General features: G+C 39.3%; 1 long non-coding RNA gene across 1 annotated transcript in view; it reads right to left on the bottom strand.

Annotated features, from left to right (window-relative positions):
* LOC144302667 (uncharacterized) overlaps positions 1-25,627 on the bottom strand; it is an 86,374-nt gene extending 60,747 nt beyond the window's left edge. The window contains exons 1-2 of the long non-coding RNA XR_013369650.1: positions 25,443-25,627; positions 17,846-17,919 (exon numbers count right to left, since the gene is read on the bottom strand). This is a non-coding gene — a long non-coding RNA (uncharacterized LOC144302667). The remainder of the gene's footprint in view (positions 1-17,845; positions 17,920-25,442) is intronic.
* Between the last annotated feature and the right edge of the window lie 224 nt (positions 25,628-25,851).

Below are 25,851 nucleotides of genomic sequence, written 5' to 3' on the forward strand. Positions count from 1 at the left end.
TCTAGAATCATGTAAATTCTGCAGAGCATGGGGGAAGGGAAAGGAGTATTTTTCATAATTGTCCTAGGAGCTAGAAGTAGCTTGTTGTTTTACCTAGTGATTACAGCAGACATTTGATAAATTATAACACACAATGAATATGTTGTCATAGCAGTAAAAAAGAAAGTTAAAATTAAAAAAAGTAAGTTAAGCAATAAAAGACAGGAGATAAGGATTTAATTTTGGGATCTAATTTGGAACACAATTAAGATGATGGAGGAGACTAATATTTCATTCATCTAATAAAATATCTCCAGGCTTGGTAGTGATTAGACACAGAGTCATTTCCTGGCCCCTCTCATAGATAATAGCTCTGACACTGTGTCCTTTAACAAAATGCCAGAAGAACAGCTTAGTGTACTCTGAGAGGAAAACAAATCACACCTTGTCCGACCTACATGGCTCCTGGATTATGCCCACCAAAGTAGTAACAGGTTGACCTTATTTTACTCAAGAATTCTGATGGGATCTCAAGAGAAGAAGTTGTTTTATCTTAAAAAACTAATTCTATTCCTTAGAAAGAGAGTTCAGCAAATTCATGTTGATGTGTAACTGCAAACAAATTATGAGGCCTCTCATCAACTCAATGAATCTTAGTTTTGCTCAGTGTTGATCATCCAAAGAGATGATCTCTTAGATGTTCTTCTGTTCCCTGATCCTGTTCTGATGTCTGTTTACCTCCAAACGCCCTAAGGCACAGCTCCCCAAATTTGTGCCAAACCACCTCAAGGTAAGGCTGAAAATTATGGGGAGCTGTGGATAGTCTATATTTTTGAGGGAAACACACTGGTCTTTAGTGTCTATCAGATGGCTCGTGAATTACAAGTCTGAGTTAATTTTCAGACCCCGTAACATTCCTTTGATGGATGGATCTTTTAGAACCTGGGTTTTCCACAGTTGCTGTGATAAAAAGCAAGTACCGCACACCAAATTTATGTGGAACAGGAAATGAAGGCAGTGGTGCCCAGTTTCAGGAATGATATTATCTTTTTTTTAATTTCAATGTTACGTGTATTATTTCTTCAAATGGCTACTGAGTTGCTAGGACATAAACACTTAGGAAATCATTTGGATATGATTACTTAATACACTGAATTGTCCAGTATTTCTTCTGTCCTAAGAACTCTGTGGAAAAGGAAAAAGAAAAAAGAAAGAACCAGAGACATTGAGGGCCCCAAGAGCAGAGAAAGTCTGGCACCTTCTGCCCTGCAGTCCTCTTCCACCTTATCAATAAAGCTCAGGTCAATATTTGATCTTCACATGCTTATCCATCACAATAAACTGCCTGAGGAAGCTGGGGAGACGGGTGTCCTTTTCCTTAAGGCGGGTTAAGTTGAGATAAATTTTAGGTCATTAAGATCTTTTCAACCTATTGATGATTATCTGCTATGGCTCATGTTACATATTTTGTCACCTGAGGACAACCATCTGTTCTTTACAATGGTCAGCTGGCTTCAGCCTCCTGTCTTCTTGCCAAACACATTAGATGGCTGATGGCTTGATTTCCAAAATCAGTACGCTTTGGGGGTTGCCTGTTGTCTGTACTTATTTATAGCAATACTTATTTGTCTGACCTGCTTTCTGCACTTCTCCAAACATATTTCCATTATCTCATGAATATACTATTTCAGGTTTTGTTTTTTTTTTAAGATTTTGTTTATTTATTCATGATAGACACAGAGGCAGAGGGAGAAGCAGGCTCTATGCAGAGAGCCGGACGTGGGACTCGATCCTGGGACTCCAGGATCACACCCTGGGCTGAAGGCGGCGCTAAACCACTGAGCCACCCAGGCTGCCCTACTATTTCAGTTCTAATCATGTTGCAACCCGCAAGCACCCTAAAATAATTAGGTCTCCTTTGTGTTTAAACTGGAAAAGAAGCTATGGCTTCAAATTTGGAGGACACAACGGCTTAAATATAAAGCTATGGTAGTATAATGATCCGAGTTAGCCACAAAAGTGAAAAACTCAAGTGTGCATTGATCATAAAAAAAAAAAAAAAAGAAATCTTAAAAAGTACTTGAAAAAAACATGAACACAATCTTTTGTTAAGCTCTCAAAGGGAAGATCTTTCTTACCATGATTTGCAACTTAGAAACCAAGGGAAAATATTCATACATTGTCTTCATTAAATATTTGCTTTTTGTTACTGCAGCGTATATTCAAGTAGCTCCTTATTTATTCATTCATCAATATATTTTTATTGAATCTCAGCTGCATTGTAGGCTTTGTGCTAGCTTCAGGGGTAGTCCATCTTGAGGTAAGGGGGCTGGCCTTCTTATTGTAGCATTAGTCAGTGATTAGCTGCGGGTTACCCCAGGGTCAGAAGGCACAGCGTTACCTCCCAGACAAGATGCTCCTGATCTCCAAGCTCAGTGTTTAGAGAAAGTGACAGTTGTGAGCTCTTAGCAGTCAAAAACTCCTAAGAGCTGTGGAATGTGGGATGGGTACAACAGCCTTGCAAAGGGTATGTGAGACACCAGCAGACTCTACCACAAGATGTAAATGCAAGAGCTGTGATCTTGGAAGCCCCAAAATGATCCAACTCTGGGGTAGATATGGGTCTCATTAACATAAGCATTGCTGCGAGAGTGAATGAGGATATATTATATCGTGTAGAACTAGGGTTTTTTGTTTTTTTTGTTTCGCTTTTAACTTAAATTCAATTTGCCAACATGTAACACTCAAAGCTCATCTTATCACATGCCTTCCTTAATGCCCATCATCTAGTTACCCCATTCCCCCCCACCCCACTCACCTTCCCTTCTGCAACCCTTTGTTTGTTTCCCAGAGTTAGGAGTCTTTCATGGTTTGTCTTCTTCTTTAATTTTTCCTCACTCAGTTTTCCCCCTTCCCTTATGGTCCTTTCACTATTTCTTATACTCCACATATGAGACCATATGATAATTGTCCTTCTCTGATTGACGTATTTTCATTCAGCGTAATACCTTCCAGCTCCACCCACATTGATGTAAATGGTAGATATTCATGCTTTCTGGTTGAGAAATATCCCATTGTGTATATATAACACCTCTTCTCTATCCATTCATCCGTCGAAGGACATCGTGGCTTCTTCCACAGTTTGGCTATTGTGGACATTGCTACTAGGAACACTGGGGTGCAGGTGCCCCCATGTTTCACTACATCTGTATCTTTAAGGCAAATACCCAGTAGTGCAGTTGCTGGGTCATAGGTAGCTCTATTTTTAACTTCTTGAGGAACCACCACACTGTTAGCTTTCACTTGTTTTAGCACAGTGGGGCAACAACAGAAACAATGGCATCCCCAGACTGGGGCCAACTGGATCACTCAGTTTCTATGTTGTCTCTCCTTGAGACATTGGGAAGCACGGCTAGCTTCCTTGATCAAGTAAGCCTTTGGTGTTCCTGATTCATTTGGGGAACAGAAGGGGATAATAAAGCCTTGCAAAGTCTATTATAGGAGGGGTTCAGATAATTTCACTAAAAAAAGTCATGATCATACTTGTACCCTTAAGCTAGTGAAGAGCACTTATAATATATGGGTTGGAGAGGAGTTGGTTACGGTGGGGAGCAGGAGATGCCCTCTAAATCCATTTCTCCCCTGCTTGTGGGACTGAGAATTAATAACTTTGGAAAGGGGAAACTGTAACCAAGTATCAGGAAGCGTCAATCTTCAGGCCTAGAAATGGAATAGAAAGTTTGCAGGAAAGAGCTTCTTACTGGTTTTTCTACTAAGAAAATTCTCTCCATTTGCTCAGAGATTGTTTACATGTCAAACACTGATGAATACTGAAGTCATTTATTAAAGATAATGCTAAATACTGTAAAACCAGAAATCTCACAATCTTTCTGAAGTTCTGCTCCAATTTACTTTTTATTTCAGCACTAATAGTGATATTTGAAACCTGGTGAAAAGATACATAATTTTTCTTAGGTCTATTATTCTTGTTTTTGCTATTACAAAGCCTTGGTTCTGCTGTTTAAAATATCTGGTTACTGGATAACAAATGGTTCGGCTAGAACACTTAGATTTTTAAATTTTACCTACTTTTTTGATTTCTTATGTTTTGAATAAGTTCATATAGTTCAAAATGCAAAAGCTGCAACGTGGGAAATATTGAAAGGCAGGGTTGTGCTGGAGATTGCTGTCTCCGGCTCACAGGGGCCATTGTACACATCTCTTCCCAACTCCGTGTTCACTGACACCACATTGGTATCTTAAAAGAGGACGTGTTGGGCATATTTATACCATGGAAATTTGCAAATACTACAAATCCCGTCCCTCCTCCACCCTTACCGAGTTGTTGAACATTCACCAAAACACCACTGGTGAACGTTCGCCTCCCACCCTAGCCTAATTTTGCTCCCTACTTGCAGCTAACGTTATTTAGGATTATTGAGTGTCTTTACAAATATATTTTGGGAACATGTCAGTGGTATATTATATGTAACAAAAGTATATATTTACTTATTTCTCCCTTTGGGAGACAAATAGTAGCATGTCATAGTGCTGTTCTGCCCCTTGATTTTTCACTTAACAAACTACCTTGGGGATCATTTTGCAGTGCCTCCTCAGTTTTTTTTTTTTTTTTTAACACAGGTAATCCGTTCTACAGATGTGCTACAATTTTTATTTAATCCAACATTTGAGCATGTACATCGTTTTCCAACTTGGTTGACTTAGTGGTCAGCTTATACATTGGTCATTTACCACATGTGAAGATGTATCTGCTGAACAATTTTCTAAAAGTGCAATTGTTGCAGCTAAAAGCATGTGTGTTTTAAATTTTGATGGAGAATGCCAAGTCATGTTCCATAAATATTACCGTCTGTACTCCTATCAGTGGCAAATAAAATAAACATGTATAATTAAATGCACAACCACCTTATCATATAGTCAATCTAAAGTTGTTGTTCTCTGTTAGAGAGAAATACTGTTTTCTATCATTCCTCAATAAATACAAGATACAGGATGCTACTGTTTCATTATGTGAAAAGCCTTCTTTGACTAAAAATCTCTTCTGCGAATTCTTTATTCTCCCTAGGAGTGCTTTGTGCAAAATGGCTTCCCTCAAACTCTTAAGGGAAAAATCATAAGATTTGACACAATCTTTTATGTATTCATTTCTCCAAATTCCTTTTCTATCACATTATTGCCACACACAGAAAAAAAGTATGAAATGATGTAGAGAACTAAAGTTAGGCAGTGATTTATCAGAAAGAGCTGGAACATGCATTTAAAAGGCTCATCTTTAAAGAAAAAGAAGGAACAAGTTTTTAAAAATGACTTTACTGTACATCTAACAAAAGAATCAATATCTGGTTTTTGCAGGAGCAATCCCATAGTGAAAATAAAATCATTCACCCTTGTAGCTTTAAACAACGAGTTTCTGTGCCTAAGGAAAAAAGGGCATTTTCTAGAGAAGCTTCAAAAGAATAATGAGAAGTTAAAATCACTCGTGTTCCACTTTTTAAAAGCACTTGTTTCTTGAAAATGAAATAATTAATGTGCCATTCCTAATGCCCAAAAGCCTTGAACAATTCTTCACAAAGTTTACTAAATAGTCAAGACTGAAGCAGATGCTGGCCAAGAAAAACAAAAGCGTGAGAGAGAACTGCATTTCAGGAAGTATTTCTCTCGGAGACCTCAAGCAGGCAAAATGCCAATGGAGTTGAGAGAATAAGTTTTTCAAAAGCTACAGGCAGGAAACCAAAGAAAAGATATACACAATTTTCTTTAAGTAGAAAGAAGATGAAATGCAAAGAGGAGAAAGTCAACATTTCCCAACCACCACGAGCTTTCAGGCTGTGCCCCCCAACCCCCAGCCTCTAGGTCAACCATATTTGGTGCTTGGGGAGTGTGTATCAGTTAAAAGGAAAAGGGGGGGTGGGTAGGGGGAAAAAAAATGAAAAAGGAGATAAAGATATGCATTCCCTCCGCCTTGTATAAGCTGTTGCATTTCTTCCACCCAAAGGCACCTCCATGTTTGTTTAAATTAATATCCTCGCTGTTGGTTCTCAGAATCATGCTCTTGGGCTCACTGACTAGAAATCTATGTTCCAGCCACACTGGACAAAGCTCCCTCTACACGTGAATCTCACAGGATTCCTTTTACTGCAATGTGTGTTCCCTTCCTGCTTTCTACACATAAAAATGTATTAAAAAAAAAAAAACTAATTTGGAGCAGCTGAACCACCAGGAGTTTAGGGGCAGGAAGTTGAAAATGCAGATCTGAGATACACATGTATATATTTGGAACTCTTCAACATAAAGGTCACAACCTAACAATGTGCTGCAGCAGACTAATGAGATAAAAATGACAAAGAAGAAGGAGCCAGCGAACAAGTGGGCTGGGGCCTGGAGGGGTGACGCTTGGGTCAATGCTGTGCCCTCGTCCCCTCTGGGTCCCTGATTCTCTGCTCCCACCCATGTGTGAAAGGAAGGAGGATGGGGCTGAAGGACATTACCAGGAAGGCCATCTGCTCCGTCCATCTGAAATGATCCGAGGCATAAATAGTGCTACTCCCCAGATATTCGCCCAAACATCCCAACACAGACTCTTTGCACCATCCACAAATGGCATGGCCCTCTCGTTGTCTCCCTGCCCTGGCAAAGTTCAAAGCCTGGGTCCCAGAGTGACTAAGTGGCACAGATGCCTCCACCAACCAATATGGGATATATGTCACGATAAGAAATAAACGTCTGTGGTTGTAAGACACACACACACACACACACACACACACACACACAGATACTCTTGTCTTAGCAGTAAAACAGAGTAACAGCAAACATTGGATAGAAGAAATCTTGGAATATGTGTGAATGAAGAGAAAGGGAGGAAAAAAAAAAAACCCAGAGGAAACAGCAAAGCTCCATGGTAACCCAGGAAATGACTAGTGGACAGGGACTGGGAATAGGATACTCTAAGAAGTGGTCAGACCAGTGGGAACAGTGGTCGTGGGTGTTATCAAGGGACCTCCCGGCTGTAAATGTTCCTCTTCAGAAAAACCACAACAATTAAGACTTTATTTAGTAGAGGAGGAGAGCACCCTATGGTCAATCACCTTGCATTTTAGTACGTTGCTGTGTCTTGTCTTTAAAAAACAATTGTTCGTCCTTCCACTCATTTCCAGCTGACAAGATAACCATGCTGTTGGCAATCAGCAGAAAGATTACACCTCAGGGAGACCTGTTCCAAATAAAAACTCAGAAATGGAGGTGGGGGGTGGAAACATGTTTCCAGAGACCTCATCTAAAATTGCACAATATAAGAGGGCAAGTCTAGATTTAGGAGAAAGAATCACCACAAAAATTGTTATTTCAAAAGAAGTTTTGCTTAAACACTGTGGGCAAGTCATTTTTTCTGTCTACCAGGAAGCTGAAAATGCAGACCCGAGGCGTAGGTACATAGATACCTGGAACTCTTCAGCATAAGGTCACAGTGGAAATGTGGGGTGAGGCCGGTGCTTGGGTTTGGCTGATGCACACTCATCCTGACATCTGTCTTACTTTTCTTCTTGTACTGTGGACCAGGAATCCTAACAAAGGATTTTCCAGGTCGTCTTCTGACCAGGGCTCCATGTATGGTCTGCTTCCAAGTCTTTGTGCATTTGTGATGTGACAGTGAGCAGTAAGGGGAACTGCTTGTTACAAGAAGTCTTTTTCAAACAGGTGGGCATGGTGACAGCAGTTTCTGGGGCTTCTGGGATAGCTGTGGCCGGATTGCTAGCATCCCTTCCCCAGCGTCATGGAATCTGAGCAGTGAGCAGTGGTGACTGTGGTTTCTACTGAGTTTTGTGAGCTGCTGGTTTTATATCTTAGCCTTGTTCCCAGGACCCTGGAGTTCCCACGAGTCTCCCAATAATATTCATCTCTTTATGTTTAAATTAATGGGGGTAGATGTTACAGTCTGCAACTAGAAGTGCACTACCCAAGGAACCAGTGAAATAAAAGTTCCAAGGTAAAAGCATCAGGGAAATCAAGAAAGAAATATCCGAGATGAGGAGGTGAAGACACAGAGTATGGGGTCCTTGCTCTACACTCAGGTGGAATTCAAGTTTAAATACTACTCTGTCATTAGGGGGGTGATGGGTACTGGTCTTATTTGGTCTTTGGCTGGTGTCTCCTCCTGCTATGTTCTCTGTCCCCATTGCTTGGCCCAGGAGAAGACACTCGACATAGTTACCCATCAGGTCCCATCTGGTCTCTTGGGTGTCTCTTGTTACTGCTAACAGCAGTCCTGGCCATCACCATAGATTATAAGATCTCTGCTCTCCGTGGCTTCTGGTCCCAAACCTAGTCCTCTTCTCTTCCACTGCTCTCCTCAGCATGTCCATGCCTTATGTGTACCCCAGAAACTCTCAGGTATTTCTTCCGTGCTCCACTGGTATGAGGGGGCTTCTCAAAGCTGCCATCAGACCCACAGTCCTGGGAACCTCTCCCTGCCCTTGCTAAGCTGTGGCCACCGTGGCATGTGGAATTCAGAGCCATGTCAGACTGGGAACTCTCTGGTGACTACTCACATCAAACTAGATATGCAGGTGGAGTGATGATTCCATTGTCTCCACCCCTTCCCCTTCTGGGAACTCAAGTTGGGGAAGCCAAAAATCTGGTGTCTCATATTAGACTTTAAGATGTCTAGATTGAAGAATTTTCATACATTCCCAGTTGGAATGTAATTTAGTACCAACAGTATGGACGATAATTTGGCAATATTTAGCAACTTTTAAATACACATGGCCTCGAATAGCAATTTTACGTTTAGGAATTTATACTGCAAAAAAAAAAAAGGAATTTATACTGCAGATATGATCATGCTCTCATAGAATGGCCTTTTAATGAGATTATTCATGTGGGATAATTTGTAATAGTGAAAGATTAGAACCCTACATGTCCATCAACATGAAACTGGTTAAATAAAAATTATGGTAAATTCATACAGTGGGCTATTATGAAGACATCGAATATAATGAAGTGGCTCTTTATGTGCTAATCTGTAAGATCTCCAAGATGTATCTGGAAGGTTAAGCTGAACATCAGTAATACGGATTGTGCAGAAAAGCAGTGGATAAATAAAGCTCAGAAGAGCAAGGGAGAATTCTCACCAGACATCCTTTTATACTTCTTGAATTCTGAACCATGTGACTGTAAAATCTATAAATACCTATAAATATTTTTACTTCTCAAGGATTTTATTTATTTGAGAGGAAAAAAAGGAAAGAACATGAGTAGAGGGGGGAGGGACAGAGGAAGAGGGAGAAGCAGACTCCCCGCTGAGCAGAGAGCCTGATGATGGATGACGGCCCCCGGATCATGACCTGAGCTGAAGGCGGATGCTTAACCAACTGAGCTACCCAGCCACCCCTAAAAATAAATTTTTAACTAAAGAATACAATTTTAAAAATAAATCTTTTCCCCTAAAAATATGTACACAAAGACTATATAATTATATTTTAGAAATTGCTCCAAGTTGAGCAATTACTTATTTGTTCTTTGAAATACCTTCCCTCCCCAGAAGCTACAATTGCTTCAGTTTTAATGAAACAAGAGCCTCAGGGCACAGAGAAGCAATTATTAGTTCCTCAGAATAAGCAATTAGTGGTAACTAGCATTTAAATATATCAGTTTAAAGTTTTAAAAATGCCATCTCCCGTGCTCGCTTCGGCACCACATATACTAAAAATGCCAACTCTCCACATAAGGTCAATAGTTGGGATATGCAGCATTTTTTACTCAGACCTTTGGGTGTTAAGTGTTTCTCCTTGGCTTATTTCAATATTTACATTAAGACTCGTTCTAAACTGTCATTCTACAGTTTTTGTAGAGTCCATAAAATTATATCACTTGGATATAAAATGAGAAGCACAAAGCAATCTTTTGGGGGTTCTCAGCTAAAAGGAGCTAGCAGTTTTGTGGAGTGCTAGGTGTACACGGAGCCTGCTCTGAGCTCTTTACTATTGTTTGTTTGGTTATCATCACAGTTATTCTCTTAAGCAGGTACTATTGTTTTCATTTCACGGGTGAGGAGATTGAGGTTCAGAGAAGTTCACCAAGGTCACATAGATAAGAAGCATTGGAAGGAATATTCAAACCCTAGATTCTGCTCCAATGATGATGATGATGATGATGATGACGATAACGTCTATCTACTGAGCAATAACTGCGTGTTAGGCACTGTCCTAAACACTTCTGTGGATTAACTAATTTTTTTCTTTTTTTTAATTTTAATAATAAATTTATTTTTTATCGGTGTTCAATTTGCCAACATACAGAATAACACCCAGTGCTCATCCCGTCAAGTGCCCCCCTCAGTGCGTGCCACCCAGTCACCCCACCCCCCGCCCTCCTCCCCTTCTACCATCCCTAGTTCTTTTCCCAGAGTTAGGAGTCTTCCATGTTCTGTCTCCCTTTCTGATATTTCCTACCAATTTCTTTTTGAGGGACTGACCAGTTTAATCCTTACAAAAATTCTATGAGTAGGTACTGTTATCCTCCCATCAGATATGAGGGTATTTCCTAGTTCCAGCAGCTACGACAAACTGGGTGCCCTTAATAACAAGCATCTATTTGTCATAGTTCTAGATCCTGGAAAATCGAAGACCAAGGTGCCAATCTGGTTCCTGGTAAGAGACTTCTTTCTGGTTTGCACTTGGCTTCTTCTCAGTACATCCTCAACATGGCAGGGAGAGAAAGAGAGCTAGCTATCTCTCTGGTCTCTTACAAAGGCACCAATTCCATTCAGGAGGGCTCCATCCTTATGACCTAACATCTCCCAAGGTCTCATTTCCGAACCACACTGGGGATTAGGCCTCCACGTGAATTGAATCTGAGGGGGAATCTGAGCTGTCTTCATCTGCTTGGGCAGCTATAATAGAAAATCATAGACTGGATGGCTTACGAATGACATAAATTTATTTCTCAAAGTTTCAGAGGCCGGAAAGTCCAAGGTCAATGCACTGGCAGATTTGGTGTTGGAGGAGAACCCACTCTCTGGTTCATAATGGCTGTTTTCTCTATGAACCCCCAGGGTGGTTGGGGGAGGTGGGGGCGGGATGGGAACATTCAGTCTATAGCGCAAACATTGGTTCTGCAGCAGGTGTCAAGGCATAGAGTGTTTCAGAACTTTTTTTATGTTCTTAACCTTAACCTTTGTAGGATAGTATTTTATCACTAAAACAAACCCATGAAACAAACATGTTTATCCTCACTTTTAAAAAGCTGACAGTAGCTCCATGAAATTCCCTGGTTCACATAGGAAGGAGTAATGGCTTGAATCCAGCCCCGTCTGCCTTCTACAACCTGGGCTTCTCCCATGACATCACCCTGAGGAAGTACCCCTTGAAGCACAGGGCAGCTCACCGGGGCCTGGGCTCAGCTCTGACTCTAGCCGGCTATTTGTTTTGTCCAAGTTGCCTAACCTCTCTGAGCTTTAATGGCAATGCTTGCAAAGAAAAGAGGAAAACCAGATGCTCTCTAAAATCACTGACAACCCTGGGAGTTTCTAACCCCCAACTTCCCCACTCTGCCCAATCTCTCAGTTTAGAAATGCCATCCAGGGAAATCGCTAGTCACCCCCCTTACATTCTGATGCTGCAAGACTCAGGGAATATATCTCAAAGCTTTGAAGGAGCTTTGAGCATTTAAGAGCAAGAGTCGAAGTTCCAGAAGAGAAGGAACATTTGTCTAACTGACCTAGGTTCAATGCAGACCTGGGTTCAGCTCCCGGCTACCCTGCGTATCAGCTGCTCCCGATGCAACACCCTTCCATCAGCGCCGCCCCTTCCTGTGCCTTTGCTCATGCTGAGCCCTCTGCCTTCCAGACTTTCTCCTCTTTCTCCTTTGAGGGCCCAAAGCTATAATATTCTTCAGGTCTCATTTTCATTGCCTCCCCTCTAGGACTCCTCCTTTGTTCTATCCTCTTCCCATATTGGAAGTACTCTTTCTTGTGTCTGGTTTAATTTTTTCCCCTAAATGCTAATGGAAGTCAAGAGCACAGAGATCCCTGCCATTTTACCTATTTGGTGCTATCATTTTATTTTTCTGGCCAAGACATTTTTTATGGTCTCAGGTCCATTTTGCCCGCTACATTGGAAGCTGACTTTATTTTATTTTATTTTTTTTACATGTGCAGCCTAAAGCAAGTTTATTTCTCTAGCATGCAAAATAATCCTGGGTGCTTTGAGTTTTGCTAAGAGGGCACTTCCTCCCTATTAAATACCTTGGTTGTTTTTCTCTGACTCTCTCCAACTTTTCTCTCCCTCCCAATTCCTTTTGCTCTCTCTCTCTCCCCCTCCTCCTTTTTCTCCTCCTCTTCCTCTTCTTTCTTCTCTTCCACTTCCTTCCTCTGCTCCTCTTTTTCCTCTTCCTCCTCCCCATTCTCTTTCTTACTTTCTTTATAAATGTGTAACTTCAATTCCATTTAGTCGGTGTGTTGCAGTCACTGGCATTAGGGAGGATCAAGGCACACACACAAAAACAAAAACAAAAACAAAACAAAACAAAACAAAACAAAAAAAACAAGAACAGTCTCTCTCCTCAAGGAATTGGCAATCTACTCAGAAAAGAAATCCATACAAAAATTAATGGTGACACAATGGAGTCTAAGAAATCCCCGGAAGCTGGAGATTTTCTTTTGAAACAAATAATTCAGTGCACACACTCACACAAGCTATCTAAAAACAAACTAAAGGAACTTATAACATTTTTAAAAATACTGTTAGTTTCACTAACAGAGAACCCAAGGTACAACCGAGTTATAATTTGAAAGTTCTTCCAACTTGCGTAAAACAGAAAACAAAGTCCATTGTTCTTGTCTGTTCAAAAACTAATCAGTTACATTTATATGGAAAAGATAAAGTGACTTTCTTCTATGTTGAAGCAAAAATGAGCCCAACTTTCATTTATAGCATAAAATTTATTTTCGTTTTTTTTTTTTTGGTTTGCTTTTTTTTAGGCTGGATAGGTATTATGCAGCATTTTAATAGACGCCCAAGTGTTGGATGACAATATTATCAGATAATGTTTGCCTTATATGGAAGAGCTTTAGGAAGGGAGCACTACAGTGAAACAGTGAGAAGTTACCTAGAATAACTCGCATCCAGTACACATTTTTTACCCTAATAAACCAAAGACTTATTCCTTTCTCTGGTTTATATTCCCACATTGTAGAGCAAGCGGCTTTAAAATCTTTAGAATCTAAGTTATGGTGGAGACTTTAGTGACCCATCTAGGTTAGTGCAACACTCCCCACCAGTCAGCTGGACCACTACTGAAGCTGAAGTCTTCTTCCCTGGCAGTGCTAAATGGCAGTTCTAGTCACTTCTCTACCCGTCTCAGATGAGCCGTTTTATATTTTATAACCATCACCACCAAAAAAAGAGGCCTTCATACACCCATTGACATTTTACATTAATGACAAAATCAATGTATTAATTTACTTTTGTATAAAAGAAATAGAAATAGTCCACTATGTAAGAACGTAATACAACTCCAGCAATTGTTAGCAAAATCAGAACACGTTTCAACCAGTAGGTAGTATGTTTACTGAAGTTAATCAAAATAATGCAAAAATGTGGTTCAAGCACATGTGTAAACCAAAACAATGATGAACACAAATAATTGGAGAGAGAAGAGTCAGAGATCAAAGGTTGCCATCCCATCCACCCGACTTCCTTTACACAAAAAAAAATCCCACTATCATGTTGGCTTCCCTTTTTGTTCTTAGTGTATTTAAAGCCTGCATTTCAAAATATCTTGCACATTGAAAAGTAACAATACAAAACTTAGTGAGCAATTGCTCTAATGAAAATTTTGGGTAATGATTGTCACCATATTGGAGTTATTCATCTGTGGTGTCAATTATGTACATATTTGTAATGTTCAAATTTATCAGCTTAAAAAACCCAACCTGCATATTAGAGAAACATACTACAGTTCTCCCATTATTAACAACAGGAAACATAAATATAACCTCCTTTCATCCAGGGTATCCTTAGTAAGATTTGCAATGCATTTTATTATTATATTCACATAAACAATGCACAAGAAAATTTAAAGCAAAACATAGAGGTTTGATTTAGTTCTACTCCTTTTCAACATTTCTTCTGATGTGACTCTAAAATAATGAGCAACACTATATTTTAGTCAATAAAACCAATATTCTGCTTTTAAGAAATGAATTATGGAAAATTAAAAAATACTCTACTAATAGAAAAAGTAATACATTGGTGAGGATTCTGTGTATTTCAAAAATTCTGTCAACAGCATAAATATATTTTAGGCCTATGACACAAGAACTTTATTTGGCCTATAAATATATTTTTATCTCTACATATTCTATTTTGAAGAAACATGGATAGAACAGTTTCTTCAGCCAAAAATGTTTTGAAAAGAAATCAAACAAAGCTTAGGTTTTCTTTCTCTTCATAAATGTGAAAATGCTGCAAAAATTTTATATACTATAGAAAGGTAGAAAGAAAACAATTGTCCATTATCCCACTGGCTATTAGTAACATTTTTGCTAAAATTTCTTTTAGGCTTTTTTTTTAATGCATAACTTTTGGCTTGGTGTTCCTTTTCTCCCTTGGTAAGAACATAATTTGCTATCTTTTTCCCATCGACTTTAAGTACAAGGAAAGGGATGTTCGAATGATACTCCAATTTCCATCCCACCTCTCCTTCTGACAAGTCTTAATCACCTTGACAAATCACTTATTTTTCTAAGCCTTAGCTTAGAAATGAGGACATGTATAAAATGGGGATGATGCTGACATTTGTCTGCTGTGATCTAACCCAAGTGAATGTGTGTCCTCACAATTGTCAGGTTCTTGATGGTGAATACTGGTGACCTACAGTAATCAAGACTCCTCTCTGGCTACCTGGCCATCAGGGATCTGTAAGGATGAGAGCAAGGCTCAGTGATATCTGCGAGACATGCAAACATTCCATGACTTGCAGGACCACCAGTTCTCTATCTCCAGGAAACCTCAGCAATCTTCATGGAAGTGTCATTCTAAGACAGAGATACTCACCCTATTCTAAGGTGGAGAGCAGTGATCTTTCTAATTAGAATAGATAATGAGGGGGATCCTTGGATGGCTCAGCAGTTTAGTGCCTGCCTTCGGCCCAGGGCGTGATCCTGGAGTCCTGGGATCGAGGCCCGCATTGGGCTCCCTGCATGGAGCCTGCTTCTCCCTCTGCCTGCATCTCTCTCTCTCTCTCTCTCTCTCTGTCTCTTATGAATAAATAAATTCTTTTAAAAAAAGAATAGATAATGAAATCTAAATCTGAGCTCTCAAGAATTAGTACACTCTTCAGGGAAGGCAAACTAGTGCAGCCACTCTGGAAAACAGTATGGAGGTTCCTTAACAAGTTAAAAAATAGAACTACCCTAGGACCCAGCAATTGCACTACTAGGTATTTACCCAAAGGATACAAAAATACAGATTTGGAGGGGTACGTGCACTCTGATGTTTATGGCAGCATTATCTACAGCAGCCAAACTATGAAAAGAGCCCAGATGTCCATTGACTGATGACTGGATAAAGAAGATGTGGTATAGATACACAATGGATTACTACTTAGCCATCACAAGGAATGAAATCTTGCCATTCACAATGCGGATGGACCTAGAGTGTATTATGCTAAGCGAAATAAGTCCCCCTGAAACAAAACAGATGAGAATATGGTAAGGGGCGGGGGGCGGGGTGGGAAATAGTGAAGGAAACAAACTATAAGAGACTCTGAGAGAGAACAAACTGAGGGTTGCTGAAGGGGAAGTGGTGGGGGATGCACTAGATGGATGATGGGGATTAAGGAGAACACTTGTGATGATGAGCACTGGGTGCTCATTAAGTGATGAATCACTGAATTCCACTCCTGAAGCCAATATTGCACTGTATGTTAGTGAAAATTCAAATAAAAATTTGAAGAAAGTTTCAACACACCATTCAGGCAAATTTGCATGTGTCTATAAAGTATTTCTATCTGATCAACATAGTTGGAACATCACTCCTTCCACCAATGAGAAAGTACCTCCAGCATCCCTTATGCTAAATAGCAAACCCTATTTAAAAAAATCACATAGAGATCTTATCTGAAACCCTGGTGTAGATACTCCTGGAGTGTGGATCAATGTCTTTCAAATATTACCAATCACCTCTGAAATGTGTATTAGAATCCTTGAATTGTTAACCAAATGTCTATGGGTTATACATAAAAACTGATATATACACATTTATATCCCGTTGTCCATGACAAAGTCTTTTGTCATTCAGAGCAAGAGAGAGAACAGGAGAGCGAGCGAGCAGGGAGGGGAAGGGGAGAGAGAGAAATTTAAGCAGACTCCATGCCCAATGTGGAGCAGACATAGGGCCTGATCCCATGACCCTGAGATAGTGACCTGACCTAAAGTCAAGAGTCTGATGCTTAACCAGCTGAGCCCCCAGGAGCCCCATGACAAAGTATTTTAAAGAGATTATAAACAATTGAAACTATGTCGTATACCATCATAAATTTTCAAAAAAGCACTTAATAGATACTTACTGAGCTCCTAAAAATGGACCAAGCACTGTTCTAGGTTCTGGGAATATGGAAAGAAAAAAAAATCCCTGCTTTCATGGATATTATATTGACAATTACTCTCAATAAACTATTTGTAGAATAAATAAATGGTTGATATTTTTCTTTTTTATTGTTATGAATATGTTGATGCTGCTCCTACTGATAATGATTTATTACATACCTTCTGTCTACATGGTGTGATATATATGGATATAGATTTATTATAACATGAGCATTTTTTTCATGAGCATTTTTCTTAAACAGTCTTGTTAATTACTACATGGTATCCCACCCGAGGTCTGAATATGCAGCAATCTATTTAGCTATTCTCTTTTCCTTAGCACTTAAGCTATTTTTAATTTTTCATAATAAGAATGGTATTGTGAGAAATAATTCTGTGATACAGCCATAAAAATCTACTTAAAACTCCTCTAATTCTTCTTTCCAGCCATATTTAAATTGGATGGATTATTTATGTCTGAGGGCCAAGCAGCTCATCTCTTTGGAAATGTTGTCATGTCTCCGTATTAGACTGACCTTGCCTATTTTAATTTGTAAAAGGATAGCCTTGGCAAAGTCATGGTGAGGAAGAGAGTGCTTAGACACTTTGAGAGAAAAAACTACATTGTGAGAAACATCTAAGTGTAAGATCCTCTCCTCCTTCGGGTCTGTCACCTATCCCCCACACCCCCTCCTTCCTTTTCCTCTCTCTCCTCCCCTCCCTTGCCTTCCTTTCTTGAAGTATTTCCTCTGCCAGCTTCAATGTTCCCAGGCTTTATATCACTCGGTAGCTAAGTTAGAATCATTTTCCAACTCTGGAATCTACTGTCTTTAGCCCTGAAATGGCCTACCAGGCACTGTGTTCTTTCTAAAAGGTGGGAGGTACAACAATTGGTTCCTTATTTCTGAGGGGATATCCCAATGTGCCCCAGAGCATGGAAGTCTTATAACCTACGCTGTTGAGGACCTAAAGGGTTTTATTTCCTCCCTTTCTGGTCTTTGATGTATCTGCCAATTCTTGCATGTCTGGTCAATGTAACATATAACTGTTATAAGGAACCAATGTGATGTCCTGAAGATTATCTCAACAGCCCAGGTCCTTTTGACTATATTGTGAGAGAAGAGAAAATTTAACAAAGATCTGGAACAAGATCACAAATGTATACTCTTATCCATCCCAAGTGAAGGTGAACCATTTCTGACTCTCTTCCTAAAGGATTAGAAAAGGATGAATTCACCATATCAAAGGCTGCATGTTACATACCTTAATCCAGGTATCCTGTTTTGGCAAAGACATCACACATCTGGCACAATTTACTCCCATCCTTCAGGATTTTTCTGGTTTGAATAGAATATGATGGGGACCATCAATTCTGCATCTTTAGTTTAAAGGCAGAAATAATCCCTGCCATTCCCCCATGAAACATAAAATAATTGTGATTTACTATTTTGGCAGGGGATAGGGGAGCTCCAACTGGCCTCTCCCTTGTGACCACTCTTATCCCACAGACCAGGCAATCAATATGGGGGTTCTTTCAACTGCTGGGTACACCTGTTATAATTATTCATTTCAGAATGGAAAAATGACCACCAGTGGTTTATGGACTATTATGAGTAGGACCTGGGCCAAGATTCCATTTATTTATCTGACTCCCAACTAGCCCAACTGCAACAGGGGGATTGTATGTTGCTACTTTGTGGGTCCCTTTGGGGCAATACTGGGGAATTGCTACCACACGTCTTTCAGTGCCCTTTTTCCTGGGAACCCAACCTTCATTTCACTAAGTGGGTTCTGGGTTTGAAAACTGGCTCATCTCTAGAAGTCAGGCCAGAGATTATGACTTTTCATTGGGGAAACTGCCCTCAGTCTCCTAGCTGTGGTTTCTTTTGACTACTTACGTTTAGCAGTATTTATGTTGGCTGCCTTGCCCCTTAGGACACTGTATTCTATTAATCATCTCCATATCCTAAATTAGCAAAATTCAAAAAAGCCTATTTGAATACTAATTGATAAGAACTAGGAACAGTCTGAAATTTATCTTCCCTGCATGCTAACCAGTCAGCCAACCACAATTTCATGAATGTCCATTGATGGTATAACATTTCTTGGTCAGAGACGCAGAATAGTTTATTATTCATCGCAATAGTAGTGGTAGCTAGAGTATAAGCATCTTTTGTGCTGGTTTCCTAAGCCCCATTTCCCAAAAGGGAATGCAAAAAGGGTAATATGAAGCCTGAACATGCAGCAGGATGTCTACAGAAGAGGAACCCTGAGCTTAGGGAACTGGAATATTTTACAGTGGAAAATAAGATAATTATTCCTTGTCTTAGAGGGACACATTATCTTTATTACACTTTACAGTAAGCACGCCTGCCCTTTGCTTTGGAGAGGAATACTACCTCTTTCTTCCAAGGCTGTTTGCTATACAAACATCCTTTAAACGATAGTTGAAACAAGACGTAGTCAATGCCTCACTTCTCAAGATGTGGAGAAACTCATGGATAATTGAGTCTCAAAACTGATAACATACACTGAAAAAGTTCACAGTATTTGTTCAGTAAAATATTTAAAATTCCTGAAAGCATTATGGTGCTGATCCAGGGAAGTGAAACCTTGCTGAAGAGATCACGGTGTTTATTTAGGTTGATAGTTTATTAAGGATTGCTTTGTTAATTAAGATTATGTTAATTAAGATTTTCAACTTTTGGATTAAAGGATGATGTTTTGTTGATTATGGAGAGGTTCATCTCCCTTAACTCTATCTAGAATTTTATTATTATATTCCATTAAAACTCAGATCTCCAAAATGATAAGTGCCATTGCTCTATTTACCACTAAACTGCCTAATAACTATTATGTTGCCATGCTTTCTTATGTATCCACTATGAGCTACATAATAGTTCTAGAGATTTTAAATTATGGAAAATAGATGTCTTAGAATCAATGAAATAGGTATTTATCGTCTGCCTTTCCCAACTAGAATATAAAATTCAAGAAGAAGGTAGAGATTTTGTCTATGTTAATCCTAATATGTGCCCCGTGCTTGGAACAATGTCTATTACATAATAGATATTCAGTAAATATTTGCTGAATTCATACAGGAGAAACAATAGGTTCTATTTCCCTCTCCTTTCTCTCTCTCCCCACCCCAGCTTTGGTCTAAAACGGTAATTCTCAACTCTGCCTCCATACAGAATTATCTAGGGAGCTTTGGAAACATACCAGTTCCTGGGCTCTATTCAGACTAATTAAATCAGGATTTCTTGGAGCAAGACATAGACACAGGTATGCTGTAAAACTGTGCGGGTGAATCTAATGCATACTGAAAATTTCAGAATCACTGATTCATGCCGCTCCATTAATAGCATATACGCATGTGGCAACCATGCGTCTCCACGTTGCATCTCCTCTGTGTTGCACTTGATCACTTGCTGGATGAGAAAAGGCTTTCTAAGGGAAATCATTGATATTCCCTCCGAATAAAAACCTAATATGCTTTCATAATACATTCTTACAACTATCTCATTTGATCCTCAAACAAACAGGTGAGGAAGATAGAGCAAATATTATCATTTCTAAACTTGCAAAGAATCTGAATCTTAATAATTTGCTCAAGGGAAAAGGGAGGGAATGTAAATTTTATCTTCTCCTCTGTTTCAGGATCTTAAGAAAATCAGAAGAGCTGTTCTAAACCATCATTTTATCTCTACATTCAAACAGCATTTCCTAGTCAATGTGTTAACATTAGCAAAACACTGAGGGAAGATCTGATTACTGGGAGTCTTTCGTTCACTCAACAAATACTCACCGAATATTGACCTTTTTTTGTGGAGTGCCTGCAATGTTCCAGCCGTTAATCCAAGGCAGGCTGAGTTTTCCCTGTAACTTACTCTCCCCCAGCAACCTCTAACTTTTCCCATGCACCTGCCTCTTACCCCCCTGGTAGCCTTCCTTTGCCTACCTCGGTTCAAGCCAGTGTTCTAGGTATAGCTAACAGCACAAGTCTGTCTCTTCATGCTGTTCCATTATTTGAAAGACTTAATTTTCTTTTGAACGACAGTGTCCTACTTTCTTCATGCTTCAGGCCACGATTCTCTGCTCTTTCCTCATCTTGCTAGTTTTTAATCAGTGGGTTTAGATCTCCTTGAAAACAGACTGAAACATGCTGAGAATAATATCCAATTAACCACTGGTGAATTAAATCTTGAGAACTAGGGTCAATTTTGGTTTTTGTCTTTCCAGAGAAAGCAAAGTCCTGTATCTCTAATGTGCTAGAAACCATTTTTCCTGGAAGGTAAAGAAAGCCATTAAACTCTCATTATCATTTTATAAAGTTGGAAATATTTGCCAACACTATAAGAGGGATAGTTCAGCAACAAGGAAATCTGCTCTTAAATGATCGGATGCCCACAAATAAATGGGACTTACAATAAAGCATTCTCCTGAAACAATTGTAAAAGACTCTTAGAATCAAAAGTCACCATGATAAAAATGTGGGCAAAATAGGCAGACTGTTCTAATGCTCTTTAGGGACAGACCTAATTTCCTCCTGGGGTATTATAACATTATTAAAAAGTTAATAGGATATCAGCCATCCTTAGAAACCTTTAATCCCAAGGATTTATACTGCACAATTAAAGTCCTCATTAAAGAATTTAACATCATCCATAGACATTTAAATTTATATAGAGATGGTAATTCCCTTTGGTTTTTATGTACTTTCTTTTAAAATTTGAAATGAGGATGGGGATGCAGAAACCACTGTTCCTAAGTACACAATTAAAACTGACATTTCACAAATGCTATTTCACCCAGACCCTCAACATGTTCCATATATCTATTTTTTAAAATACTCTACATTATTTTCTTTCTAAGCAAACGTTTACTATTATTCTAAAGGTTCTAATATGATGTGCAATAAGTCGGGTGACCATATATCAATTTTTGCCCGGCACAATCCCGCTGTATGCCTTTGTTCTGGCACAGTTATCAATAGTGCTCCCTTTCTGTCTCAAAAGTATCTTAGCTTGGACAATAAATTATATGGTTACCCTAACAATTTTAGTCTAACCTATTTCTCAAACTTACTTTACCGTGGAATCCGTTTAACCTAGAACATTTATCAGTCTCCTAGGAAATGATATTTTACAGCTTTCCTAATTAATACTTAAGACTCGTATCTGGCATTAGTTTAATTTTGTAAAAATTTATTCTTATCCTTCTCTTCTTAAGGACCATAAAAATCACTTGCAGGAAGTAGGCATAATAGAAGAAACTGAAGACACATTTAAGTATATAGGAGAAGGATGCAGCGGCCTCTTTTTCAGGTTATGGATGTTGCAAAATTGTAGCTATGGAACCTCTGGTTTGCCACCCTCCAGGGAGTTGTGGAAGCCGGTCCAGCACAGATTTCTCCACCCAGTTGTACCTTAATGAACACACTGGGTGGATTACAGCTGCAATCTATAGATTTTGCATGTCCCTATCTTAAGCACCTAAATTCACTTCCTCCCACTATTTCCTACCCGTAAATGCCCTTGAGTATGGCTGGTCAATGAATGAATGAATAAATAAATAAATAAATAAATAAATAAATAAATAAATAAATAAATGGCACTGTCTAATAGTCAATGATAGAACTGCACTCATACAAGCTTTGTGGGGTCACCCAGGCTCCATTCAATTTCACTACTAGCCTTAGCTTGCCTGGGGGGAAGAAAACATCAGAATCAGGGTAATTTAACTACTCTAGGGTGGTATGTTTCTGTCTATGTCAATACACATCCCAGGAAGTAGTTGGTCTGAGAGGTAAACAGTGGCAGAAGAGATTCTTCTTTGGGGACAGAAACCCATGACAAGGGTCCGCTCAAGGTGACGATCCTATTTTGCTTGGGCCAATGTTTCTTTTTATGGGGTGAAAGAAGACAAGTACAGACTTCTGTCGCAACCATTGTCCCAGGACATGTCAGCAGGAAACATTCAAACCCAAATATACCAAAAACACACCAGTAGAATTCAAATTCTTCGAGTGTTTTAAGTTTTCCACTGATTCGCTTTTAACAGCAAGCTCAACTCCAGAATAAATCATTACATTATCCAAGGAAAAAGTATCCACTCATTACTTAAAACAGACAAACGATTCCTGCCAATAATGAATTGGTGTCTCAAATAAATAATTTATAACCATCAGGTTACCCAATGTTTTCTGGAAACCATTTTATGGAAAATATTTGGGTCCCAAAAAGATGTTACACAATACTCTCATATCATCCTTAAATGTTGGTAATGCACCAGCTTTTTTTTTCTTTTGTAATAGTAACTAACACCTATAAACAGCTTCCTCATTCGTGCATGGCTCTGAACACTTCTCATGCATATACTCATTCAATCCTCCCAACAATCTTCTGAGATAGATACACATCTCACCATCCCTATTTACAGATAAAGTGTGATACAGAAATGTTTATTAACCTGCCCATGACTACCTGCCCAATAGGTAGCAACCTGTCATACCCTCACTTACCAAACTGCACCTTTCTTTACAATAGAGTAAGTAGGCCTTTATTTGAAAGCTTTTGAGGAAAAGTGATAGGTCTTTCTTGTTTTCCTTTTTCCAACAATTCATGCCCTACTTTATGTATTACAAGCAATCAAGAGTGGATATAATGAATATTTTAATCAATAGTAATGTTCAGATAAATGAAAGACCAATATTCTACAAAGATGTGCCTGGGGCATAGGAAATGTTCAATAAATATTTATTGATTCTTTCCGATAATGTGTATGGAGACTATGCCAACATTTTCTGCATATAGTATTAATAGTTATTTCCTAATTCTTTAGTCTGATAAAATTTAATAACATACTTCCCAAATACAGTTGTTTGTTGGTTTAAGCACAGGAATACCAAAAATATATTCTGAGCCACTTTCTTAAACTCTTCATTTTTTCTTTCCAATGGTTAAGACATTCTACTGGACTGTCCCTCAAAATCCCTGTCTATCCAGATCCTCAGAACGTGACCTTATTTGGAAATAGGGTCTTTGCAGAAGTGACAAATCGTACTAGACTAGACTGGACCTCCAATCCAACAGCACATGCCTTTATAAGAAGCTGATGTGACAACATAGAGACTTACAGGGAAAACACCATGTGATGCCAGAGACACATAGGAAGGTGCTACAGCTGCAAGCTAAGGAGCACCAAGGATTTCTGGCAAGCACCAGAGGCCAGGAGGGAGGCCTGGAACAAACTCTCCCTCCAAACCTCCCTCAGAACGGAAGGAATGAACCTTGCAGACACGTTGACTTTGGACTTCTAGCCTCTAAAACTGTGAGAAAATACATTTCCATGGTCCTAAGGCACTAGCGTGTGCTAATTTGTTATGGCAGCTCCAGAAGCTAATGGAGACACTAATGCCAAGTTTTGGGATGCGTTCATTGTTAGGTAGAAATATGCTGACACCTTCCTTGGGCAGCCCCGGTGGCCCAGCGGTTTACCGCCAGCTTCAGCCCAGGGCGTGATCCTGGAGACCCGGAATCGAGTCCCCATCAGGCTCCCTGCATGGAGCCTGCTTCTCCCTCTGCCTGTGTCTCTGCCTCTCTCTCTCTCTCTGTCTCTCATGAATAAATAAATAAAATCTTAAAAAAAAAAAGAAGAAGAAATTTGCTGACACCTCAATTATGTTGACATTAACCAGAAAAACTATTTTTTATAATATCACTCTTTTCTATTGTAAACATATACGATCTTCATTTATCTAATAATCACTTTTCAAAGCAGTGTAAATTGCTTATTTAAGCTTCTGAATAAACTTAATCTCTGCCGGTTAATTATTTGATGCTATATGGTGATGTGAAACTAATACCATAGTTTCTCCATTAACAATAGACCATTTCTTTCCTGCCTGAAAGATAATGCTTTAGGTTTCTCATATTGTACAATTAATTGGATAGAACTTTTAGTGAAAGACAAGTCAGGCCTCCTCCCGTTATCTTTACGAAATGATGACCTTTCCTTCTTGGTTGTTCATAAAAATATACAATGGCTTTGGAAATAATCTCAAAAGCTCCAGTTAATCCATTCATTAAATAAATGTTAAATTGTTGAATAATGGATTTGGCAATTATTTGACTAAGTTCACAAAAGAAAAAATTGCTAAAGTCAGTTCTAACTGCACAAAGCCATTTGTGATTATACAAAAGCACTTGAACCATTTGTTTTATTTGCTCACCCATGTCCTCCCTTTTTACTCCAGGAATATTTTCAGTTTGGACTAAGAAGGACAAAGAAAAATGATTCATTTAGACTTTGCTTCTGATATCACTTGATAAGTACATTAAATACTGAAAACACAACTCAAATATACTTAAAAATAATGACACTATTAATAGGAACCTAGAACTACTACTTTTTGTTATTTTAGCTATTTCTTCACTTTCTAAGAAATACTACTGAAGAGGCTAAGTACATTTCCAAGCAACATGGAAAAATGTATGATTTTCAGTTGGCACAAAAGTAATATTTACAGTTGGAATTTTTTTCAAATTTTACATTTGGGACTTAAGTGTGTTTGAATCACCAGAAAAGCTTACTTGCTGTTGGCATCACCTATAAAGATAGACTGGAGCTCTATCCCTAGGGAAATAACAGAAAGACACAAGAGAAGACTATGAGATGAAGTTGGTAACTAGATCTTTATCCTAGCCATTGAAACGTAAAAGTTCATTAATTTTTCATATGTAAGGTAAAGGCATAATTATAATTTCTAAGTGGAAGAAAAGTATTAGGGAGGCAGTTTAATAATTGAGTGATTTCCCCTCAAATTGTGGGTTAGGGAATATACACAATACTGTATTACCTCTTAATTCATCAATTCTCCATACAGATGAGGTTGCTGAGCCACCTCCTCATTAAACCAGATCATATGCTTATATCAGGTTCTCAGATACATGTAAAATTAATGCCGTCTCTTGAAGTCGTCATAGAAGAGATTTACCAGCTAATGGCTAGGCCTATCCTGAAGGGTCTGCATGTCACAGTCAATGAGGACGCTGTCTAGGACCCAGACGGTTAAGCGGTTAAGCGTCTGCCCCTGCTCCACCCTGCCCCTCCCTGCCCCTGCCCCTCCCTGCTCCTGCCCTGTCTCTGCCCCTCCTCTCCCTGCCCCTCCCCGCCCCTCCCTGCCCCTGCCCTGTCCCTGCCCTGTCCCTGCCCCTCCCTGTCCCTGCCCTGTCCCTGACCCTCCCCTCCCTGCCCCTCTCTGTCCC

Source organism: Canis aureus, chromosome 31 (genome assembly GCF_053574225.1).
Source record: "Canis aureus isolate CA01 chromosome 31, VMU_Caureus_v.1.0, whole genome shotgun sequence".
NCBI lineage: Eukaryota > Metazoa > Chordata > Mammalia > Carnivora > Canidae > Canis > Canis aureus.